Source organism: Peromyscus eremicus, chromosome 19 (genome assembly GCF_949786415.1).
Source record: "Peromyscus eremicus chromosome 19, PerEre_H2_v1, whole genome shotgun sequence".
Classification (NCBI taxonomy): Eukaryota; Metazoa; Chordata; class Mammalia; order Rodentia; family Cricetidae; genus Peromyscus; species Peromyscus eremicus.
In genome coordinates, this window is record NC_081435.1 from 8,202,030 (window position 1) to 8,225,539 (window position 23,510).

Here is a 23,510-nt window from a genome sequence, read left to right on the forward strand (position 1 = left end):
TGGCCTCCCAGTGGTCACTTACATGGGCAAACAGACATACAACACAAGATAAAAACCCAAATAGAATAGAATACAATAAATATGAGGCTCCACAATCTTCTTGTGATTGGATAATTCTTCATTGTGTGGCCTGGTGTATTTTCCATATTTAGTGGTGTCCTCAGCCTCTGTTCACCAGATGCCTATAGCACCTCTGTACTTGTTGAATTGTGACAATCAACTGTGTCTGCAGACATTGACAAAAATCAGGTGGGTAGGAACATTTCTCCCAAGTAAGAACTACTTGTTGAGAGAACATCTTTTAATTTGAATACTCAAAACACAACCAATGTAACAGCAAAATCATAAACAGGGCTGTATTCACAGTAGAAACTTATGCTTCTAAAACACATGCGCAAAGAATGAAAAGATAAGTCATAGGCTTTGGGGAAAGATTTTCAACTTGTACATTTGAAAGGTAACTTACAAACAGATATATAAGAATTCTTAAAATTCAATAAGAAAATAGGACAAGTACAAGTAAAAAGCCTGAAGAGATTTTAAGATATATATCATGAAATAAGACCCTTGGTTGGAATTAGTCATTCCACAATATGCTTATGAGTATATTTGTTTGTATGTAGATATACAAATATGCACATAAATACATTAGCTATATTTAAAAACATGTTGTACAGGAAAAATATATACAATATAGCTTCAAGTTAAATAAAAATAAAGTATATCTACACATCAAATGTACACATAGAATGTTAAGGAACATCCTTTTACACTAAATGAGTATAATTTAACACCACTATGTTATTACACATTTATTATAATATCAGAAATCAAACATTATGATAACAGAAATTACAGCATAATGCAAATATTGCTGGCTTAAAATGCTAAAATTACTTTTGGAAATATTTTGAAAGTTTCTTAAAATACTAAATGCATACTTATGGAATATTACTTTAACTATGTGAAGGTGTGTTACATTTGTTTCTGCTGCCTTTGTTAAAGATATAAAAATGTGTTATATTTGTTTGTGCTACATTTGTTGAATTATGTAAATATGTGTTGCATTTATTTCACCTTGTCTGTCTAAGGCACCTGATTGGTCTAATAAAAAGTCAAATGGCCAAAATGCTAGGCAGGAGAGGGATAGGAAGGATAGGTGGAATAGAGAGACTAAGTAGGAGGAGAAATTGAGGCTCAAGAGGGAAGAAAAGGAGGAGGAGAAGGAGAGAATGAAGAAGAATGAGAGGGACACACCTGGGGGCAGAAGCCAGCCAGACAGCCAGACAATGAGAAACAGTGAAAGTAATATATACAGAAGGACAGAAAGGTAAAACAAACAAAACAAACAAATAAACAACCAAAAACTCCAAGGCAAAATGTGGGTAAAGATAAACAGATTCAACCTCTGGAGGCAATCACTATCCCTGACCTCAAGCTCTACTGTAGTAATAAAAAAAGCTTGTTATTTGCATAAAAACCAATATGTGGACCAATATATTAGCCCACACACCTATGAACAGCTTATTTTTGACAAAGAAACCAAAACTGTACAATGGAAAAAAAATCATCTTCAACAAACAGTGCTGGCATAACTAAATGTCAACATGTAGAAGATTGCAAATAGATCCACATCTATCACTGTGCATAAAATTCAAGTCCAAATGGATCAAAGGCCTCAACATAAAACCAATTACACTGAACCTGATAGAAGAGAAAGTAAGAAGTAGTCTTGAATGCACTGGCACAGGAGACCACTTCCTAAATATAACACAAATAGCACAGACACTGATAGCAACAATTAGTAAATGTGACTTCTTGAAACTGAGAAGCTTCTATAAGGCAAAGGACACAGTAATTAAGACAAAATGACAGCCTACAGAATGGGAAAAGATTGTCACCAATCCCACACCTGACAGAGGGCTGATTTTCAAAATATATAAAGTACTCAAGAAACTAGACAGCAAAATACCAAACAATCCAATTAAAAAATGGGCTACAGATCTAAACAGAGAATTCTTAAGAGAAGAATTTCAAATGGCAAAAAGACATTTAAGAAATTGCTCAATATCCTTAGTCATCAGGGAAATGCAAATCAAAATGACTCTGAGATACCGTCTTACACCTGTCAGAATGGCTAAGATCAAAAAACCCTGAAGACAGCTTACCTTGGAGAGGATGTGAAGTAAGGGGAACGCTCCTCCACTGCTGGTGGGAGTGCAATATGGAAATCAATATGGCGGTTTCTTAGAAAATTGGGAATCAATCTTCCTCATGACCCAGCTATACCACTCTTGGGTATATATCAATGGAATGCTCAATCATACCGTAAGGACACATGCTCAATTATGTTCATAGCAGCATTATTCATAATAGCCAGAGTTTGGAAACAACCTAAATGTCCCCCAACCAAAGAATGGATAAAGAAAATGTGGTACATACACACAGTGGAGTATTACTCAGCAGTAAAAAACAATGACACCATGAAATTTGCAGGCAAATGGATGGAACTAGAAAATATCAACCTGAGTGAGATAACCCAGACTCAGAAGGGCAAACATGGTATGTACTCACTCATAAGTGGATACTAGATGTAAAACAAAGGGTAACCAGACTACAACCCACAGCTCCATAGAAGCTAGCTATCAAGGAGGACCCTAAGAGGGATGCATAGCTAGCCCAGTGAAGGAGAAACAGATGAGATCTCCATGATTAAAGTGGAGATAATGGGGAGCAATGGAGGGTAGGGGATGGGGCATGAGAACATAAGGGAATGAAATGGTTGATCTGGAACAGGGATGGAGTAGGAGAGCAGTGAAAGAGATACCACAATAGAGGGAGACATCATGGGGATAGGGAGAAACCTGGTGCTAGGAAAGTTCCCAGAAATCCACAAGGATGATCCCAGCTTAGACTAGTAGCAATAGTGGAGAGGGTACCTGAGATGGCCTATGCCAGTAATCATATTGGTAAATACCCTTACTTTCATTATAGAACCTTCATCCACTAACTGATGGAAATAGATGCAGAGATCCAGAGACAAATACTAGGCCAAGCTCCAGGAATTCTGAATGTACCAGGCTCTGCTGACTCCCTATGGGAGGCCATTACCTTGTTGGAAGAGAGAATGGGAGGTGGGCTATGGGAGGATAGACTGGAGGGAGGAGGGAAGAGATGGGGATCTGTGGTTGCTATGTAAAATGAATAAAAATTTCCTTAACAAAAAAGTGTATAATAAAAAATTAAAAAGATAAACAGATTAAAGCAAGAGTTAAGATAAAATCAAGAATTCATAACTAATAATAAGTCTCCATGTCATGATTTGGGAGCTGGCTCAGAAGAACGCCTCTAGCACATACTCAACTTAAACTCTCTAAGCCATTCAAGAAAAATGAAAGCATATTTGTACTTAAAATACATGCAAATCACCAAAAAATGCTTTTTAAATCTACAAATTTAAAATTTCTAAATGGCTGCCAACATGTGAGTAAAGCTGTGTTATATAGCCATTCAGTGAAATATTATGGAGTAACAAAAAAGAGAAGAAAGAATTGGGGTACACATGAAATTGGATTATCCTTCTGTGGGTTATACCAAGTGAAAGGGTTAGAACTAAAGGGATATAACACAATGAGTCTGTTTATGTAGAAAATTCAAATGGACTAAAAATAGAAAAGAGCAATGGTTGTCTACAGATGTGGGTATAGAAGGACTGATGAACAAATTATAGAGTCTCAGAAAACAGTTTTTGGATTCATTAAATTGATTATACCAATGTTTTATGAGTCTACATAAATATGTCACTCTATTTCCATTAACTATAATTTTATGAAATCATAAAATAATATGTAAAAGGCTTTACACATCAATAATACTTATTCTGACTTGTGTTGAGGATTTAAGTTGTGAATTATTATATTACATGTTTGAAATGCCTTACAGCAAAATAATTTTATTTTAAACTAGCATTTCTCAAATGCATTTTATATTGAGATCTTTTAGTCAATATTTTTTTCTTCAGATAATACATATAATTACCTCAATGTCCAGTTTTCCATAGATACTGCATTAAAAACTGTTGGGTTTGAGTCAGAAGCAATAGAAGAACGTGCAGTTGGTAATGGTTGGTAAAGAAAATGAAGCTGGAGTTATTGGGTCTGTGGAAAGAGACTGGATTTCTAATGCTATGCTTGAGGGTAGATTCTGTGGGAGTCCTAAGTCAGATACATTTTAGCTCCATAGTAACAAATCTAAATATACATTATCAACAAGCTTAATTTCTGGATGGTAGTGACAAAGAAACTCAAGGGATTTAGAGATAGTAAAGAGAAAAACATCGACAGATAATAGGTCTAAAGATATTTGACACATTTTATAAAGAAACGGCTCTATACCAAGCTTTGCCAGAACACGACGTGTAGGGTGACCCAAGGAAGTGATTATATTTAATACAACACTTAAATGAAATTTAAACCTATTCTGAAAAAGTGGCCTATTTTAAAAAAGACATTCTTTATCATAAGTAATTTTAAAATTATGATTGTTTTATCAGATTACTTGCTTGAGAAATGAATTTATATCACTTGCTGTGCTTAATAAAGATATATTCTCCTTGCTGATTCAAATGCCACCTCAGGAATTATAAGCCAACAGATCTCTAGCCAACTAGGAAGATACAAAGCTGAACACTTGGGTTTTGCTCAATTTTATAAAAATGTAAGTTTGTCGGTAAAATTGCAAATGCCACCAGATGTCTCTGACCACATCAGCCTATTCTAAACATGCTCCTGTCCTCAGCTGTGACTTCTTGGGGAAAATGGATGATGATACTGGATGGAAAGGGTATTAACTGGATGCATGTGACAGTTCCATAAAAATTATGCTTAATACTAAATCAGGGGGATAACTAAGAGTGGAGGTTGAATCTGAGGAAAGCCCTCTGGATTTAGGCAATGGAGTGAGAGTCTTCCTTATTTACACTTCATTACTATGTTCTTGCTCTTCCAGTGTAAAAGTGATACCCTTTCTGATTAACATACCCATTTTATAGAAAATGCCAAATTATTTTCTTCATTGATATCCTAGAGGGAAAGTTAGTTGAAAATATGCTTGATTTTGTGACTTGTGCTGGCTTCCTTGGTATAAAGGGTTAGGATATGACATTTATTAAGAACTTACTCTCTGGAGGATTACATGTAGGAATAGAAGAAAAGGAATTGAGACAGAAGGAAGCCAGGCATGGGTGAGAGCTCATGCAAAGGAATGTTTGGGCCTATATCCTGGGACCCATAATTTGTTCCAAGTGTATTTGAGAGAGCTGGACTTTTAAAATTTCACACATTTTAGTCATTGGCTCAGTGCTATCCAGGAAGCACATGAATTTTTAGGTTCATGTGGCTCTGTATGTTTGCCGTCAGGGTATTTCTGTCCATTCAAGAACATGTCTGCAAAGTGAACTGATGATGTGTCTGAAGGGAGCTCAACACTGGAAAATGCCCACACGGGAGCTTGCTGAGTGACATAACTAGTCCATTGACGTTTACACCTCCTTCTTCTGTTACTTCTTCTCTTCCTCCTCTCGCTGTTCATTCTTAGTTTTGTTTCTCTTTCTTCTTTCATTTGTTTAGAGAAGGGGGCCCATAGAGTGGGAGCTGATGGTCATACAAATGTTTAAGCAGAAGTTCACAGCAGCATTGTGGAATGAAGTTTTGATTGTTACATGCTTTAGGTTTCGTTCAGACCGTAAGGTGTATTTCCTACTCTTAACATTATTTCATTTATCATCCCATTTTTGTTTCTGCTGGCATGCCATTTTTTTTTTGCTTTATCTTTTTTTGTAGTAAATGCAGCCTATGTTGGTCTCAAACTCACCATGTAACCCATATTACCCACAGGTACATATCTTGACTCAGCCTCCTAAGTATTGACATTGCAGGTGCGTATCAACAGGTGTGGCATCAACGTTTCTCAAGGTCTAATTCCTGCCATGGTACACTTGTTACTCAAATCAGTACTTGGTGTTGCATAATTTCACTTCATATCTTCACCACTATCCCAGGAACAATGTCATGAATTGACAGGTAGAAATGATTCCTCTTGCTGATGCTCTGCTTTTCTTAGAGATTTGTGAATATTTTGGAGGGATCAGTTATGGACAGATTTATAGTCTCACATGTGGATATTTGGTTCCCATTTATTTCACCAATATTTCTAGTAAAGTGTTATTTATTATTGTAAATTTTATGTTTATTAACTCATTGAGGCCATTTAATGTAGTAAAAGTATAATGGCTATACTTATTTCTGTTTTAAAAGTCAAAGGTTAGCTACTTGATCTGTATGCCAAGGGACTCTAGCCAGCCCGGGCCTAGGAACATGGCTCTGGCAAGCCTTGCCCTTCTCCCATATTCCCTCTGCCTTGCTAAAACTATTATATTACATCCCTAAAGCTAGCCTCCAAGGTCTATTCCCTTATTTGGCCACTTCTTCCCATTGAGGCTGACCACCAAGGTCTCCCTGTCAAAATATTGAAGTCCAGCAACCAAAGCCCCCTTTGGCTCACCTAATTAACATGCCCAACTGAAATTAAACACCTCATCCTAACGGGGTTCCACTTTTACCTTTATAAACCATTTTCTTTGTGTGTCTCATGTGTCTCCTCTCTTTCCAGAGTCAGTCTTTGTCTCTCCATGACTAATACCCCTGCCCCCTCTCCCTTGTTCTCTTCCCTTCTCCCTCATCCTCTGTCTCCTGTCTTTGTCTCTTACTCCCTGCTCTCTGTCCCTCTGCAGCAAATAAATCTCCTTTGTGCTGAGAACTTGGTCTTTGGGTGCCCTGAGCTGATACTGTTCCTTTCAATAGGTATAGACTCTTCACACATATTGACACCATAAGCTACATTCTAAACTATTTTTTTGTAAACACACATCTAGAGCAAATGTGTTCTCTTTAGCAAGAACAAACTATTTCATAATAAAAGTTCACTACCCCTACTTCTAGTATATGTTCTCAAAATTAATGGCATTATGAATGTTAATTACAGTAATGTCATGGTTTACAAACGTTTTGCTCTAGATGTGATACATATTTGTGTGTGTGCAGGTGTGCTAAAGCATGCTGTGGAAGATGGAGGTCATTCCTCTGGTGTCATTTATCAAGTAACACCCACCTTGTTTTTAGAGATGGTATCCCTCATTGACCTAGGTCCCAAAGAATTTTTTAGTCTGTCCGACCAGTGAGCTACAGAAATTTTCCATCTCTACCTCCTCAGTAAAGGGAGTACAAGCATTTTAACCCCATGCCTTTCTATATATTTTTAATAGTTTTTGGGCAACAGATTCAGGTCTTCAGGCTTGCAAGACAAGAACTTTATCAACTGGGTCTTTACCCCAGCATCACTAAGGTTATATTTTATTTTTACAAGCAAAATAAAAAGTCTTTAGTTTTCACTGTTATTTTTGAACAGCATATGGCAATGCTTTAATGATTTTATTGTCTTCTGTCCTCTGCAGCTTGGCTTTCATCCCGTGGCCCTCAGAATAAATGGATGAAACTCAGGTGGTCAAGGCTTGGGTTGGCAGGACACTTGCTAAAGAGAATATTTCCTTGTGTGGGTGAAATTTGCACATCTCTCTTCATAAGAGGTATGGAAGTTCAGAAAGAATTTCAGACTAAAGTTCCCAGCAGGGTTGTAAATATTTTAAAGTTTATTATCTGCAATTAAAGGTATCTTCTCTGTCAGTTCCATAGCTTCCTCAGTATGTGAACTGTCAGAGGTCAGTGAACTCCCTGAGTGTCTGTTTCCTCATTCAGTCCTGGAGGAAGTGACACATAACTCTTGTCCTGTCAACACATGGGAATTTGTGTACATAAATACTTAGTATTTAATTATGACTTGGGATCTAGAAACTAAAGTAATGTGATAGTACATTGTTATGATGTAGTATACCACTAGAAATTTTTTTTTAATCACTATTTTGGGGATTGTTAAAAAAACCCCTTGCCGGGCGGTGGTGGCACAGACCTTTAATCCCAGCACTCGGGAGGCAGAGGCAGGCGGATCTCTGTGAGTTCAAGGCCAGCCTGGTGGTCTACAGAGTGAGTTCCAGAAAAGGCGCAAAACTACTCAGAGAAACCCTGTCTTGAAAAACCAAAAAAAAAAAAAACAAAAAAAAAAACAAAAAACAAAACAAAACAAAAAAAAACCAAAAAGAAAAAACCCTTTTAGAATAATTGTAAATGTCATAATTCTTTCTTAAGAAAGATTGTAATATAGAGCAAAATTAATGCCATTATACTCCAAAACTCTAATTTTAAGAAAAATAAGGCATTAAAATTTAGCAGATTAGTACACATTCATTTTTGGTTGTTATTTAAAGTTTTAGTTGCCTGTGATGGTTAGTTTTAATAGAATGCATCATTGATGTCTTCATAGCGTTTAATGTCTTACTTTAGAAGCAGCTATTACCCAAGGTAAATTTATGTTTTTAAAAGCTACAAAGATAACTGAAGGACTATGACAAACATATATATACATATATATATATGTATATATATAATAGGCATATCCTTGTTAGTTTAAAGAAGAAAAATGAGAATGTGATGTTAGATGACTCAGTTAAAAGAAATAATTATGCAATTACTAGAAATACTGTAAAAAGCAGTTTCAACTACACATATGTACACCTTTTTTACTAGTTCTGAGTTGGTGATGCTATTGATGAAGTGGGGATAGAGAGCCATCTAAAGTCAATATGACTTAATATGCTTCTCCCCCAAAGGCCCCCTTCTATCAAAAACTATATCTCATTCCCTTTTTTATCTTTATGTTTCCAATGCAGAGCATTACTGTCAAAGAGCATATACTCCACATACACTTACTTAATTTACAAATAAAATAAAAGTGTAAAAATTCCAAGAAGCATCTAAGGCATCAAACCAAGTGCAATATCTTCTGTAGATTCAGAAAGGCTGTGGATGTGATCCCTACCCTCTAGCATTTAAGCAAAGAAGTCAAATGAGACATTATCTATACACTCTCATAGTATTTTTACTTCTATTGGTAAGCAAGAGTTAGAGGATTTAAGAGCAGGCTGGTTCTCAATGAAGAATCTAAAATATTTTAGATGTGATGTTTCAGGAAACAAACCTCAAGTGCTTGCCATTGCTTACTTGAATAAAATAAACCAGAAAAGTACCTATGGGCCTGAGCACCTATGTAAGTAACTAAAGAATAGTAATTGCAATTATTTGTGCCTTTCTTGACTAAAACTACCACAGCATAGATTCACAGCAGTGGCAGTTAGGTATCTAAGTTAGAGGCATAGTAGATACAGTTATTTGCTGGAGTTTGAGGTCTTGCTGAGAACTTTGAATTGTTTACAAATTTGGAGCCAACAGTATTCAAATCTGGCTAGTTATTTCTTTGATTGACTTGAGAAGCCATTGCTAATCATCAAGATAATTAGATATCACTTAATGACAAAGGCTGCCAAGATGAAAGTGTGTACCTATACAAGTACACAATGCACACACACACACACACACACACACACACAATTGCATTTCATTCAACTGTAAAGAAAAATAAAATCATGAATTTACAGAAAAATATGTGGACCTTGATATTATTATATTGAGATAACCCTGACTTGGCCACACAAATACTGCGTGTTTTCTCTCATACACATGCTCTAGATTTTAATCTTCATAAATATGAATGTGTGAGCACTGATGTAAGTCATGAAACTGGAAAGGTGATCATGCAAGGGGAAAACAAAACTTAAATACGTGGGAGAGAAAAGAAAGAATAGATTATATACGACATAAGAGTGGAAAAGTGAGGAAGAGTATAGGGTGGAGAGAGAGAGAGGGTGAGAGAAAGAAGGGAGCGCAGGATCAACAAGATAGATATGAAAGTGCTGTCATGAAATTCATTACTTTACATGTTAGCTTAAAACAAACAAGTAAAATAACTTTCTAAATAGATGCAGGGGTGGACGGAGGGAAAGAATTGGCAACAAAGAACTACAGCTGTGTTTGGAGCACTCGGCTGGTACAGTGATGAGCACAGTTACTTAAAGGCAGTGAGGATAACTGACTATGGTTGTGTACTCAGATTCATGGCAGTAATATAAAGATGGTATGATCAGTACTTCATCACTGGTGAGGATACCTGGGTCCCCAAAGGTAGTGCTGTGGGCTAAGAGTTGGTTGAAGGGAGAGATTCATAGAGAGAAACAGAAAATGCAAAGCCATTCTCCGTGCTCTTTATAGTGAGATACAACACAATATCCTTAATGTTAATCTATGGACCAGTAGACATTATAATGCCTTCATGATTGATAATTAAAAAAGGATAGAAGTGTGCATTTATTATATTTAATTACAAAAATCATGTAGAATAAGTTGATTTTGAAAATGATGCTTTAAAAAATACAGGTTTAGAAAAGTTATAAAAGAAAACTGGTGTAGTACACTAACAATCAGCTAGAGTTGGTACTGTGATGTGAATAATTGTGCTATATCTAATATTGAAATTCTAATATTGAAATATCTAACATTGAAATCTTATCTCCATTATGATTATATTAGATATGGCTTTGGTGAGGTAATTAGGTCAGGAGGGTCAAACCTTTAGAAGCTTCGGAAACCTGGCAGATTCCTCTCATTATATGAAGATACATTGAAGAGCTGTCATCTGTGAGTCTAGAGGCTGATGCCCATCAGACACTAACAGCAGGGACTGGATGAACATCTAGTGTCATAACAAAGCAATTTCTGTTTTTTAATAAGTTACCCATTGAGATGATTAATATAGACTATTAACTTAAGGGGGTCTAGAATCACCAAAGACAAACCTCTAGGCATGTCCATTAAAAGGATTTCTAGTTAAGTTTGTTATGGTAGGAAAACCCACACTAAATAGGGGTGGCATTCTCTCATGGGCTGGGGTCGTGGACTGATATCAAGGGAAATATTGGCAACATTCATCTCTCACTGCTTCCTGACTGCAGACACACTATTCAGTTACCACATACTCCTGCCACAGTGATGGACTGTAGCCTCAGAGAATGATCCAAGATAAGCTCCACTTTTCTCAATGTTAGGTATTTTGTCCATAGCAACAAACAAGGTAACCAACACACCCAGTTGCTGTGGGATAATGCCCTTGTACACTGGTTTAATAAAACGCTAATTGGCCAGTAGCCAGGCAGGAAGTATAGGCGGGACCAGCAGAAGAGAATTCTGGGAAGAGGAAGGCTGAGTCAGGAGTCGCCAGTCAGACACAGAGGAAGCAAGATGTGAGGACATAACTGAGAAAAGGTACCAAGACACAGGGCTAAACATAGATAAGAATTATGGGTTAATTTAAGTATAAAAGCTAGTCAGTAATAAGCCTGAGCTAATGGCCATACAGTCCATAATTAATATAAGACTCTGTGTTTACTTGGGTCTGAGTGGATACGGGACTGGAGGGTGAGAGAGATTTGTCCTGACCAGGGGCCAGGCGGGACACAGGAAAACTTCAACTACACCCAATCTGGGGCTATAACAGTGTTAATAAACTGAATTAATTGGCTTCCAGTAATCCTCCCCTAAATATTAGACTAAGGTAAAGTTTAATGTTGCTTTTAAGTTATCTTTCTGAATACATGGACATACTTTGAAAACACCTTTCCTCTTTCATATTATATTTATCATTTCAATCTTATATTAACATTTTATATCAAACAAGTAGTTAAATATATCCTACTTATACCATCTACATACAAGTAATATGTTTGTTGAGTATATATCAAATGGTATTCCCATGAATAACTTGACATAAACTAATTTTAATTAAATTAGCCTCTGATGACTTTTTCTCAGTAACCAGTTTTCCATGGTGTAATATATTTTCTTCAACCTTGAAAAGAAAGAAATGATTTATCATAGTAGAATGGCTTTTTGGCAAGGCAAAATACATTAAAAACTTAGATAAACCAATCAAATACAAAGAGAACTTCAGATCTGCATGGATAATCGTGGTTGTAAGAAAACCTCCACACATTCCTCTTATTGTCTCTTGACCTATAATAATTTGGGTTTGATAATTCTCTGTCAGTAATTATCTTGCCTTTTGTCAAAGTCTTATAGTGTTATAAACTATTAATCTTAGTTCAAGTAAACTTATCAATACCAACAATATTTTCTTACTGGTGACCTCAAAACTTAGAGTTTTTCTTTGCAAAACTACAGCTTACATAACATCTTTTCTCTCTTGTTCTCCCCTGGAAAAATGTTAGACTTCAAAAGTCATTTTCTTTCTTCTTATTTTCCTGTAAATATTTATAAATATTGACATTTTCTAGGTTTCAATTCACAGATGTCTTCCCACACCATGTCTTTCGGTAGGACCCTTGTATCCCCACAGTCCCGGGCTCCCTTCTGTTCTTCTCATAGTGCTCAGCCCAATAGACAGATGGAGTATTATCCTCAGTTGCAATGTTCCTTGCCAACTCCCTGCCAGGCATCTTTTCTACATCTCCCTGAGTTCCTTCAATCCAATATGCCAAGAACTGAACCACATAGATTCATTAACTACTTTTCCTATTCTTTTTCCACTCTTTTCACTGTCCATTCCTTTTCTTTCCATATAGTCCTACAAATTCTAATTGACAGGTGATAAAATAAGAAATGAAGTATAGTTCATGTCTTAGGAATATCACTTACTGCCAATTCGAGGAAAACAATTCTCAATAGACTGTGAGAGAGATTGGGAGAGACTGGGGATGTACCCCAGACCTTACACAAGCAAGGCCAGCCCTTTCCTGCTCAGCAGTCTTCCTAGCACTACAAGCTTCAGTCATCAATTTTGATGATGCTTCTGTGAACTTGAGGCAGTTTGTGTTTACTGATGACACTGTTCAAATGCCTTTGTAATCAAATCTCCCCAGCAGAACACTGGTAGGGGCTCCCTCTCCCCACCCCATCTCTTTATCTCCAGGTGTTACACAAAGGTGTAAAAGAGTTTGAGTCAATGTTTTCCTTCCATGTTCTGCCAATTTTTTAAAGATTTACAGTTGCTTCAATAGATTCTTCAGAGTAAAATTAAAAATCAACAAAAGCACAAAGTTGGTCCAAGAGAGAAATCCACCCATCTTCAAGCATTTTGCCCTCAAGCTCCACATTAGTGTTAATTAGATGAACATTCCTGGCTGTTTATGTGCCTAATAGAGAGCTGTTCTAGTTGAAGCTTTTGCAAAGCCAAGGTAGGCAGAAAAGTGAACATCCACACCAAACCCTTTTTACTTTGTTGGTAATTGGGATAAATTCTGGAACACTAAAACACAGAAAGCACCCTGCTAATTCTACCAAACCATTAGCCTCTAGGCATTATTTAAGGATGCATTGCAAATGGCTTTAAGTGTCTAAGAGTAGGTCAGCACACTTTCTTCCTCACTTGTCAAGGGATTCTTGAATCCAATAGATCCTATACGCTTGCAGAAGCTCAGAATAGTTTAACAGCAAAGAATTTTTGGGGCGATCTCCTTCTGTAAGACCTGAAGACCAAGTCCTTTGTGTTCTTTTTCTCATTTGTTGCCAGGATGCTGAAGCCAAATTTTAAGTGCAAGTTCATCCACATACCTTCAAATGTGCTTTAAATTACTTTAGATTAGACTTACAATCCATGTATTTATAAGAATCGCAATGCTAATATGATTTCAACACAGTTTGGCAACATGAGAGAGTAGAATTTAATATAATTTCTGTGATACTTGATGACTAGTGCTACTGTAGGGGACCTTGGAGTCAGCACAAAACGCATCCAGATACCAACTTCTCAGCACAAATAATATTCATTACCCCAGAGAGACAACTGGGGCAGGGGGCTGCCTCTAGATCAGAAAAAGGCAGCAGCCAGTGTTTCTGTAGGAATGGGATTTTAAGGAGAAGAGGGGGAAGTCGGCCTTAAGATGAATTCCTAAGTCCTGTGTTGGCCATTGAAGCCAAATAATGAGTTTTGACTGCTGCGCCTTGGTGTTTTGATAGCTGAACCTTGGAGTTTCAGTCAGGCATAAGGAAGTGGTGAAATTGGGGAACAGACAGTGGTTGCTAAGCTTTAGGAATGCAAAGTGACAGCTCAGGGAGGGAGAGGGGAGAGGGTGGGAAGACCTGCCAGCACCATGGCTCCCTCGCTTGGGCTGTGAGAGAGTCCTTCAACGACTCCATCACTGACTATTTTAGGGTTAGTCATAGTAAAGAAAAGGGTCAAAAGAATCTAGTTTTAAAATCTTCTGTCATTAAATTAGGTGGGATTTTCTTAGAATTTACATGTTACCAGAACTAGACTGAACACCATTCTTTAGCTACATCTGGTATTTATGAAGAATAATGCATGAGACTTTATATGTTTCCGTTATAGTTTGTTATAAAAGAACATAGTTTTATTCAACATTTTAAGATTTACTTTGGTTGACAGTGAGATTGCATACATTGTTTGTTTAGTGAAAATTTTAGCTTCAATTTTAAAATATTCCATCTCTTATTTAACAGTATACACAACACAAATAAACTAAATATATATGTGTGTGTTCAGAAGTACAAGTACCATGTGTAACTTTCCTATTGAGATCACTACATGCAACTTCACTTAGTGTTTATTTTTTGAGCATACTAAATTGTTGAAGGGCCCTGCTGCTTCAAGGTTGCAGTCCACCATGGCTAGACAGTTCTCCCAAGCTCATCACAAAATGAAGGACTCCCTTCCCCCAGCAGAGGCTTCCTGCTCTCTGCCTGACCTTATTTGGAAGCTGTCTTTGAAACCAGATGCCTGACTTATTTTAAGTGTGACTTTGGATGACATAGTCCCTGTAAATGCTCTCCCCCTGCTGCCCACAGGGTAGGTAGATATTGTGTTCCAGCTGTATGACAACAGCTTTCTACCAAATGCAAATTAGGTCATTCCCCAACCGCTGTCCCCATCCTATATATTCCCCTCACTCTGGAAGAAAGCTAAGCTGTCTCACTGAGGATGGCTCCTGGAAAGCTATTTCTGTCTCACCTACAAAGCCCTAATAACTGCTTCTGTCCACTTTGTCTTTGTGGACTGGTGGTCCAACGGATGGCGGCAGGGCAGGGGGACCCCACACTAAATGTGTTTTGTCCTTTGCTTGTTCCTTTGATTTTACTAAAGCTCTGTCTCATTTTTATTCTTTTTCCTGTTCCATGCTTTGTTTTGTTTTCTTTGGAAGGGGGGGGGTGTAAGTAATACATCTACCTCATTTTTACTTTCTCTGCTTTGAAAGCCAAATGCCATGATGCGTTTCTGTGGCTTCTACAAGCTAGTGGAGTTTGTAAAAGTCTCAAAGCACAGATTGTACACCTGTGAAGTACTGAACTTACTTTCTATTAATTATTTTGTCATATGTATTTACAATTAGTTCTTCACTATTTCCTACAATTTATGAATTTTTTGGATGTTTCTTGACCTTTCCTTTCATATATCAAATTTACAGACTTCTATTTACTTTTGTTTTCTGCTTCTATATTTTAAAGTTGTATAATCCATTTTTATCATATGGTGAATGAAGTTTTCTACCTGACATAACTGAATCAAATCCAGAATTCACTAATATTTGTGATTTTAAGAAGAACAAGTAAACCTGGGCATATTTTCACCTGTGATTAAACCCCTCTCATCTTCTATGATATTCTTGTTTAGTACTTTAGACACACACACACACACACACACACACACACACACACTGCTCCCAATTACTGGGCAGTTTTATTTTCCCATAAATTTCATAATTGCAGCATCATTGCCTGTTTGTGCAACATGTCATCATTCTGACTTGGATCACACTTCAGCAGGGACTTGTGTTCAACTGCTATTTAGGAAAATCTGTAGAAGTGTTGAAAGGACAGGTATTTTTTCCTTCCGTTTTTAAGATAATCCTCGGCGTTTTGTATTCCACACTGAAGCAGAGTGAAGACCCATTCTGCCGACCACAGTTGTCACTTTCCAGGAGAGTCTTCTCAGAGACATAGTTGTGTACCTTTATTACACTGCTCTTTATGTTTCTCCAGCTGCATGTGTTTCTAGAAAATATTTGGCTTCATTCTATATTGATTTGCACTGTGTGAACACAAACTTTCCGGTTTTTAACTTTCAACATTTCTTGAATAATTACAACTGTTTTCTTTGTAAGCACTTTCCCTTCCTAGTTTATTCATTCCTTCTCCTTGGATCTAAATAAGAACTTTCTATGTAAGGTGCGCTGGACTTCACACTCTAACTCATATTACTTAACTGCTCTTCCACATTTTCTTCCTTGTTGTCCTGTGCTGCATTTTGGGTAAATTTTGAATTAATTTTATCCCTTGAGTGTTTAATTATAATGATTTTTTTTTAAATTTCTACTAGCTCTTTGGATTCCTTACCTTGCATTTAGCAACCTTTAAATCATTCCTTTGGGTTTCTAATTCTTCATTCATCTCTACAAACCATCTGTGAAATATGTGATCATTATGTTTGGATTGATCTTTTATTAAATTGCCAAGAATCTAAATCTACAGCTTGTTAGACATGCTCCTTATTATTGTGATACTTTTCCTGTGTACTCTTAGATTTAAAACAAAATAAATTAATTTTCTGTTATTGGATTTTTTAAAAAAAATTATAAAATGAATTTGTTTTCACTTCTTCCTAATGGATGATTCATAGCTTTTACTAGCTTGGATTAGTTTGAAAATAATCACTTTAGGATTTTAATAGCCATAGGAATCATAATCTGGTGTTAATTTGGACTCCATTCCTGTATTTGGTCTAAACACACAATTTTATTTAGTTGTTAAGGTTTTTTCCATCCAAATACAGAGATGGCACATGATTCCCGAATCTCAGCTTTAAATTCTTCTACTATGGACAGAACTTTAGTTGCTTATGGCAGTCTTAATCTCAGATTTAAGACTTATCCACCACTCTGAAATCCTGCTCTCCATGTAGTCCTACAAATTCTAATTACCAGATGATAGAATAATAAATAAAACATAGTTCATGTCTCAACAAGATTTCTCACTGCCAATTAGCATAAAACCACCATTTTCAATAGCTCTCAGATGATGACAGGGTAAAGAGAGCTGACATCATACACAATCTTATAATCGTGCTACCAAACAATTTTGAACCTCTGTTAAAACAGGTTAAAGGCATTTCCTATTAGTCCATAGATAAACTGGAGAATCTTTACCTTTGCCGTGGGTCATTCCACCTCTTTCTAGTACTCATTTCTTCTTCTTGTGAATACCTGTCTCCACCCTGACCATTGTGTTTAACTTTATATCTTCATGGTCTTTTTAATTTCTTTTCTGATTTATCTGTTTTCAAGTAGCTCACCTGGCCTTGGCTTCCCTATGTAGCCAAGGATGACTCTGATCTACACCTCGTTTTGTCTCACCTCCACTTCCTAAAATTAGAGCCAGGAACCAACAACCACATCAGGCTGGACCTTCGATTTTTCATTGTGAAGTTTTTAGTCTCTAGGGCCATAAACAGCTATTTCTCTTTCATTGGTGTCTATAATTAATTTCGTCTTCTCTTTCAACCTCATTAAAATCCATAATGTCATATAAACTGCTGTAGCATAAAGTTTTCACAGCCTCATGTAATGAATTAAAAACTTTTCATACATGACTGCAATAACATTTTCATTGTCCTCTTTACTAAACTGTAAAGTGCATGAGAGCAGCAGAAATGTGTCTGTCCTCTCCTCTACCATATACCTAGTACCGAACTTCAGATACGTGCTATACATGCTGTTGTTATTTGTTTGATGAAACTAATGAGTATCCATATTGAATAAATTAAAAAAATAATAGCTTGAATTTTTTCATTAGTTTCTACTAGTCATTTCATTATTCTGTTGAATTTAATTACACTTGCAAGGTATTCAAACTCTGATTCAATTACATACTCAGAGATGCTTTCATTATCTTATATAAAACACGTTAAAGAAATAGGTGTGGATTTTTATTGCTGAATTTGTAAGGTTTGTATTATCTGCAGCTTCTGGCGTTCATCTCTGTCTTACCAATTTGATGGAAATGACTGGTCTGGTTGTCAGAATTTGATGTATTAGATATTTTTAAACATCTTTTAATAAACCATGCAGTCTGCCTTTTTCCTTGCATAACTCTGGTTGATCCTCTGCCCAACTCCTGCCAGTAAAGTTTGTTTTGATCACAGCGATGGAGAAGCTGGAACTGTGTTAATATTTCATTGTACTAAGTTTACTTTTTAAGGATAATCTGTGAATATAGGCAAAAGAAGTGGGACCCCACTGAGCAACAAACTAAGATAAATTCTTCCAGTAGAGACTGAAAGTCATCACAGGGAGAAGATGTGAAGGAGGCAAATAATGTGGACATGATCCCCAGCTGGCACTGGCCTGTCACTGTGGGGAGAAATGCTGAAGTGAAACAGCGGAAGCTGCCTTCATGCCGCCTTCCCAGTGGGGACCAGGAAGGACTGTCAAGACCTGTTGACCTGCGCTTCTAGGGGAAAAGAACTAGCAAGCATCAGCGTGCACCTATATTCAGCTAAGAGTGGAGGAGGTGAGTATGTGTGTTTATGTGACTATTCTACAATATATTGAGAAAAAATGTATGCCATGGTTTGAACATTATATATATTTTCCTTCTTGTGTCTATATATTTGATCTAGGCTTCTAATACTATTTTTGATTCTTTCATAAAGAGAGGTTCTTCTCTTTATGCTTTTCATGAATATTTTATGTCTGTGTCAAATGAAGTATTAACTTAATGAATTTATTTTACACACACACACACACACACACACACACACACACACACACACACACACACTTTTCTTAGCTCTCTCCAAATAAAATAAAATAAAAACCTGTGGCTGAATCTTGTCTTAAACTAATTAGAAAACAGCAAGTGATTGTTTCTTACTCTTCAAACTTGTTTAAGTACATTCTTGATCTTGGTATTTTAAATTCTGCTTGTGTCTGTGTCTCTGCTCTCTCTCTCTCTCTCTCTCTCTCTCTCTCTCTCTCTCTCTCTCTCTCTCTCTCTCTCTCTCTTGTGTCCTTCTCTCTTTGTGTTTCTTTGTATGTTTGCTCTGTGTGTGTGTGTATTTTATAGTAGACTAATGTCCAATGCTTGAATTTCTATGAATTTTGGAGCAGATATGCTAAGCAAAGAGCTTGATTTCTGAATAGAGTGACATACATTTAGGAGACTATTTCATGGTTGTTCTAATACCCTTAATATTCTTGTCAAGATGGCAAAGATGTTTCTGTCTGTGAAAATTCTCTGATGCCAAAGCTGGTGTAAATCCTGCAGAGGAAGTGTGATTTGTTTAGACGTTGTATATAAATTTTATGCCCATTAATTCATTCATTCTGTGAAGAATACTACAGAAATTTTATATGATTTGAAGCCCTCTGTTTTGTAACCACTGTGAAAACTGGTTTTGATTTAGTAGCAAGTTAAATTATTTCATAGTCTTCAAAGCAATAATAATCAATCAATGCTAGATTAATTTGAGCAATAGTGTGCAACATTGCCAAACCAGTTCTCTAGGATTTTAGATTTAATGTGTGCATATGTGATTCTCAAGCTTGTTGAAAATAAAGCAAACTGGCATTTTCTGTATTTTAGCTAATTTCCAGTAAGATTCCTTTTAGGAATATAGCATACAAAGGCTAGATTAAGGATTAGTTGAAAGATTTCTGGAATTAGCTAAATTAAATATAACACATGTCTTAGATACAAATATTTCACTTTTGCAAAGGCCTTGTTCATTTTATTACTGTTTGCATAATTTTAAGGAAACTACAAAACTAACATATAGTATGACTGAGACCATAGCAGCACTTAAGGAGTGATTTCAGATGTTATTGGAAGAATAACTGAGCGTTTTATAGGCAATGTCACCAAATGCATGAGCTCAGAACACTGAAGTCTTCTATCTGACTGGAAGAGAAATAGCTTCTCTCCAAGCACCGTGAGGTTTCCATGGTGTTTATCAACATATAGAACCGTGGGCCCTGCTTTAGCTTAGTTGTGAAAAGAGGGCAATAAAAGTTTCACCTGGCTGCTTATTTTAAAAATTAATCTATAGCTGAATACATAAATCCTACAGCAGTGTTCAGTTAAATAAATCTTAGCTTGTGTTAGCTTTACTTATTGTTGAACAAAATTAATAATGGTAGGATTCTATCAGAAATTTAATACATCCCTTAATACAAGTTTGATGGGCTTTATTTTCTATCTATCATTTCATAAATTTTTGCATGTAAGACAACAATAATTTTTTATTTTATTATGCAAATACTGCTTTGCGGAACTTTTCTGTTTTGAAACAGTATGTTTTAAAGGTATTGAGTTATTTTCTTTATAATAGAAATGTTTATTTTTCTATCAAAGCTTATATTCTATATTTTGTGCTCTGGAGCACTGGAAGTACCATAAATTACTTTAAATATTATTTTGGCATGGTTTCTGTAGTACAACTTTATAGAATGTTCCAGAATATACCTTTTCTCATTGGACTTTAAGATGTTTGCAAAATTAGAGTAAATAAAATTCCTTCTGATACTTTATCATTTTTTCTGATGCCTGAAATTCTCTATTGATTTTGCCACAAGTGAGTTTCATGCCTTGTGATAATAAATTGACTCATGGGCCATCCATGTTGCCAGTGTTTGCACATATCCAGGTTAACTGTCAACAATGTCACTCTTGAGACACTGAGGACTAGAGTGTCTGACTTGGGGATTTCATCCCCTGTCATCTCAAATGTCACTACAGACACATTCATCACCACTCTGTGTCACTGGACAAATAATGGGTCTGTGTGATAGGTTCTCAAATACGCATCATTTTCCAGCTTCAGTGACAGCTTCCACTCTTGGCTCCTTGTGACTATGAGGAAGTTCAGATCTGTAAGCTGCTGAAGGGGGAAGACATATGCTGGCAGCTGAAATGGCACTGTGCACGCCCACTGAGGCTGCCCATCAAGTGAATGGTGACATGAACTCAAGAGCTCCCAGGACAGTGATAGTGCTTTAGGAAAGATGAAACAACCTGGATCTCTCTCCTCAAGCTTCAGAGAGTAGGTGTTATGAACTAAGTTCATCAGAATGTCATGTCCACTGGGACAGTCACTCTTTGAAACAATGGAAAGTCTTCTTTTTTATACCTCCAGTCTTGAATGGAAGGGAAACATGTAGGGTGTCATGTAATTATAAGTAAGTATCTTCTTTTGGGCCAAGTTGTTGTTTCTTTTTATTGTTTAATATGTTTGAGATGTGTAGTCTGAGATGATCGTATCAGGACACTGTTAGCTTGGGATTATAAATACCCTGGGTAGTCAATAATACATTATAAGACTTATTAGCATGATGACAAGATTAGAAAACATGGAATGTCATAGAGGCTCACTGAGTCACATCCTTCAGAATTCCATTTATCCTACTAACACTTTTCCCTTTGGCACAAGCGCCATTTCCATCATTGTATCATGGCTCCTCTGAGTCAGATTTGTACTTACGTAATATGAATCTCCTAATTAATATTTGGGGCAAATGCAATGCCAAACAGTATAATGTTATGAGAATAGAACTTTATGTGTATTCATTTGAGTTGTTTATAAAGTTAATGTGGGACAGTAAGCTACCATTACCATGGCTTTTTCCTTATCCTCTTTATCTTCAAATAACATGACTTTTACTCTATACTATTCTGGCCCATCAGTATTAGTCACATTCCAATCATTATCCTGTTCCCATCTCAATATTTCTTACTATAATGTAATTATTTGAAGATTGAGTGTTGATTCCTCCAATAAGAGAGAATGTGTGGCATTTGTCTTTCTGATTTGGGTTACCTCACTCATTATGATCTTTTCTAGTTCCATCAATTTACCTGTAAAGTTCATGATTTCACTCTTCTTTCCAGGTGAATAGTGTTCCATAGTGAATACATACCACATTTTCATTACCCATTCATCAAATGGAGGGCATATAGGCTATTTCCATTTCCCAGCTATTGTGAACAAAGCAGCAACGAACATGGCTAAGCAAGTCTCTGAATCCTGTGCACATGTGCCAAGGAGTGCCATATCCACGTCATGTGGTAGATTTATTTTTAGCTTTTTGAGAATTCTCCATACTGATTTGCATAAGGACTGTGGCAGTTTGCAAGAAGGAATAGCGGTTCCCTTCCCCCAACTCTCTCTCTAGCATTTTGTTGTTGTTGGGTGTTTTGTTAATTTTTCCCATTATGACAGGAATGTGGTGAACTCTACCAAGTTGTTTTGATTGACACTCAGCTAATTGCTGGGGATTGTGAATATTTTTTCAAGTATTTCTTAGCCATTATTTTTCTTCTTTTAAGATTCTCTATTCAGGCTCATTTTTAAAATGAGTCATTTGTTTTTTGATTCTTTGCTTTTTGAGTTCTTTGTATTTTCTGGATATTAATCCTTTGTCAGATGTATAGCTGGAAAACATTCTTTCCAAAGCTCCAGACCTTCAGATATAAGTACAGTCTTCATCCCTTATCAAGGAAACTTCTCTTTGAAGCAGACAGAGGCCATTATACATCTAGCCAAATGCAGAGTTGTGGATCTCAGTCCCAACAAATAGATCTACAAAATATTCCCATACCTAAAGCTTGGGGAACATTGTGGAAAGGGTGGGGGCAGGGAGAGAGATTATAAAAGTATAAGGAAGTTAGTAGTGAGACTGTGTTTCATATTAATATAAGAAATTATACCCATAAAATTTTACGAATATGACTACCTAAATGTGAACTGAGAAAGGATGACATCAATGGACATGCTAAAGGGAACAAGGAAAATCCCAGGAAGCAAAAACCCTACGTAAGGAAGCATAGGCACCCGAGGAAAGCTGGGAGTGTGAGAGATGATCTTCTCCAGGGATAAATAAGCACACAGATGGGTTAAGTGATAATCCTGAAAACATACCTATAAGTAACATTATTCATATCAAAAAATTATATTTAGGAATACATATGTATACACATACATACCTATATGTATATGTATATATGCATAAAATAACAATTAGTAAAAAGAGGTCATGAATTTAAAAGAGAAAGGGGAGGTATATATGGAAGGGTTTAAAGTGGGGGAAAGAAAGGGCAAATTTAATGATTATAACTTTAAAAAACAGAAAAGAAAGAAAAGAATACTTATTATAAATGTGACCACTTTACTTGACTTTTTTCTTTTAATTAATACATTCTTAGCAAAAATAATTTAAAATACATTTTTGGAAAAATGAATTAATGCAGGTTAACTAAATTCATATCTTAAAATAATGTTATAGTTCTGTTTCTACAGTTTAATCATGCCTCTACTATTACTAGAGAGTGTTTGACGTTCCCCTCCCCTCAGATTACTGAAAAGTTAGGGTTTTCCACACCTATTGAGTTGTCTAGAAACTAAAGTACTTTGTTCATTTAGTGCCC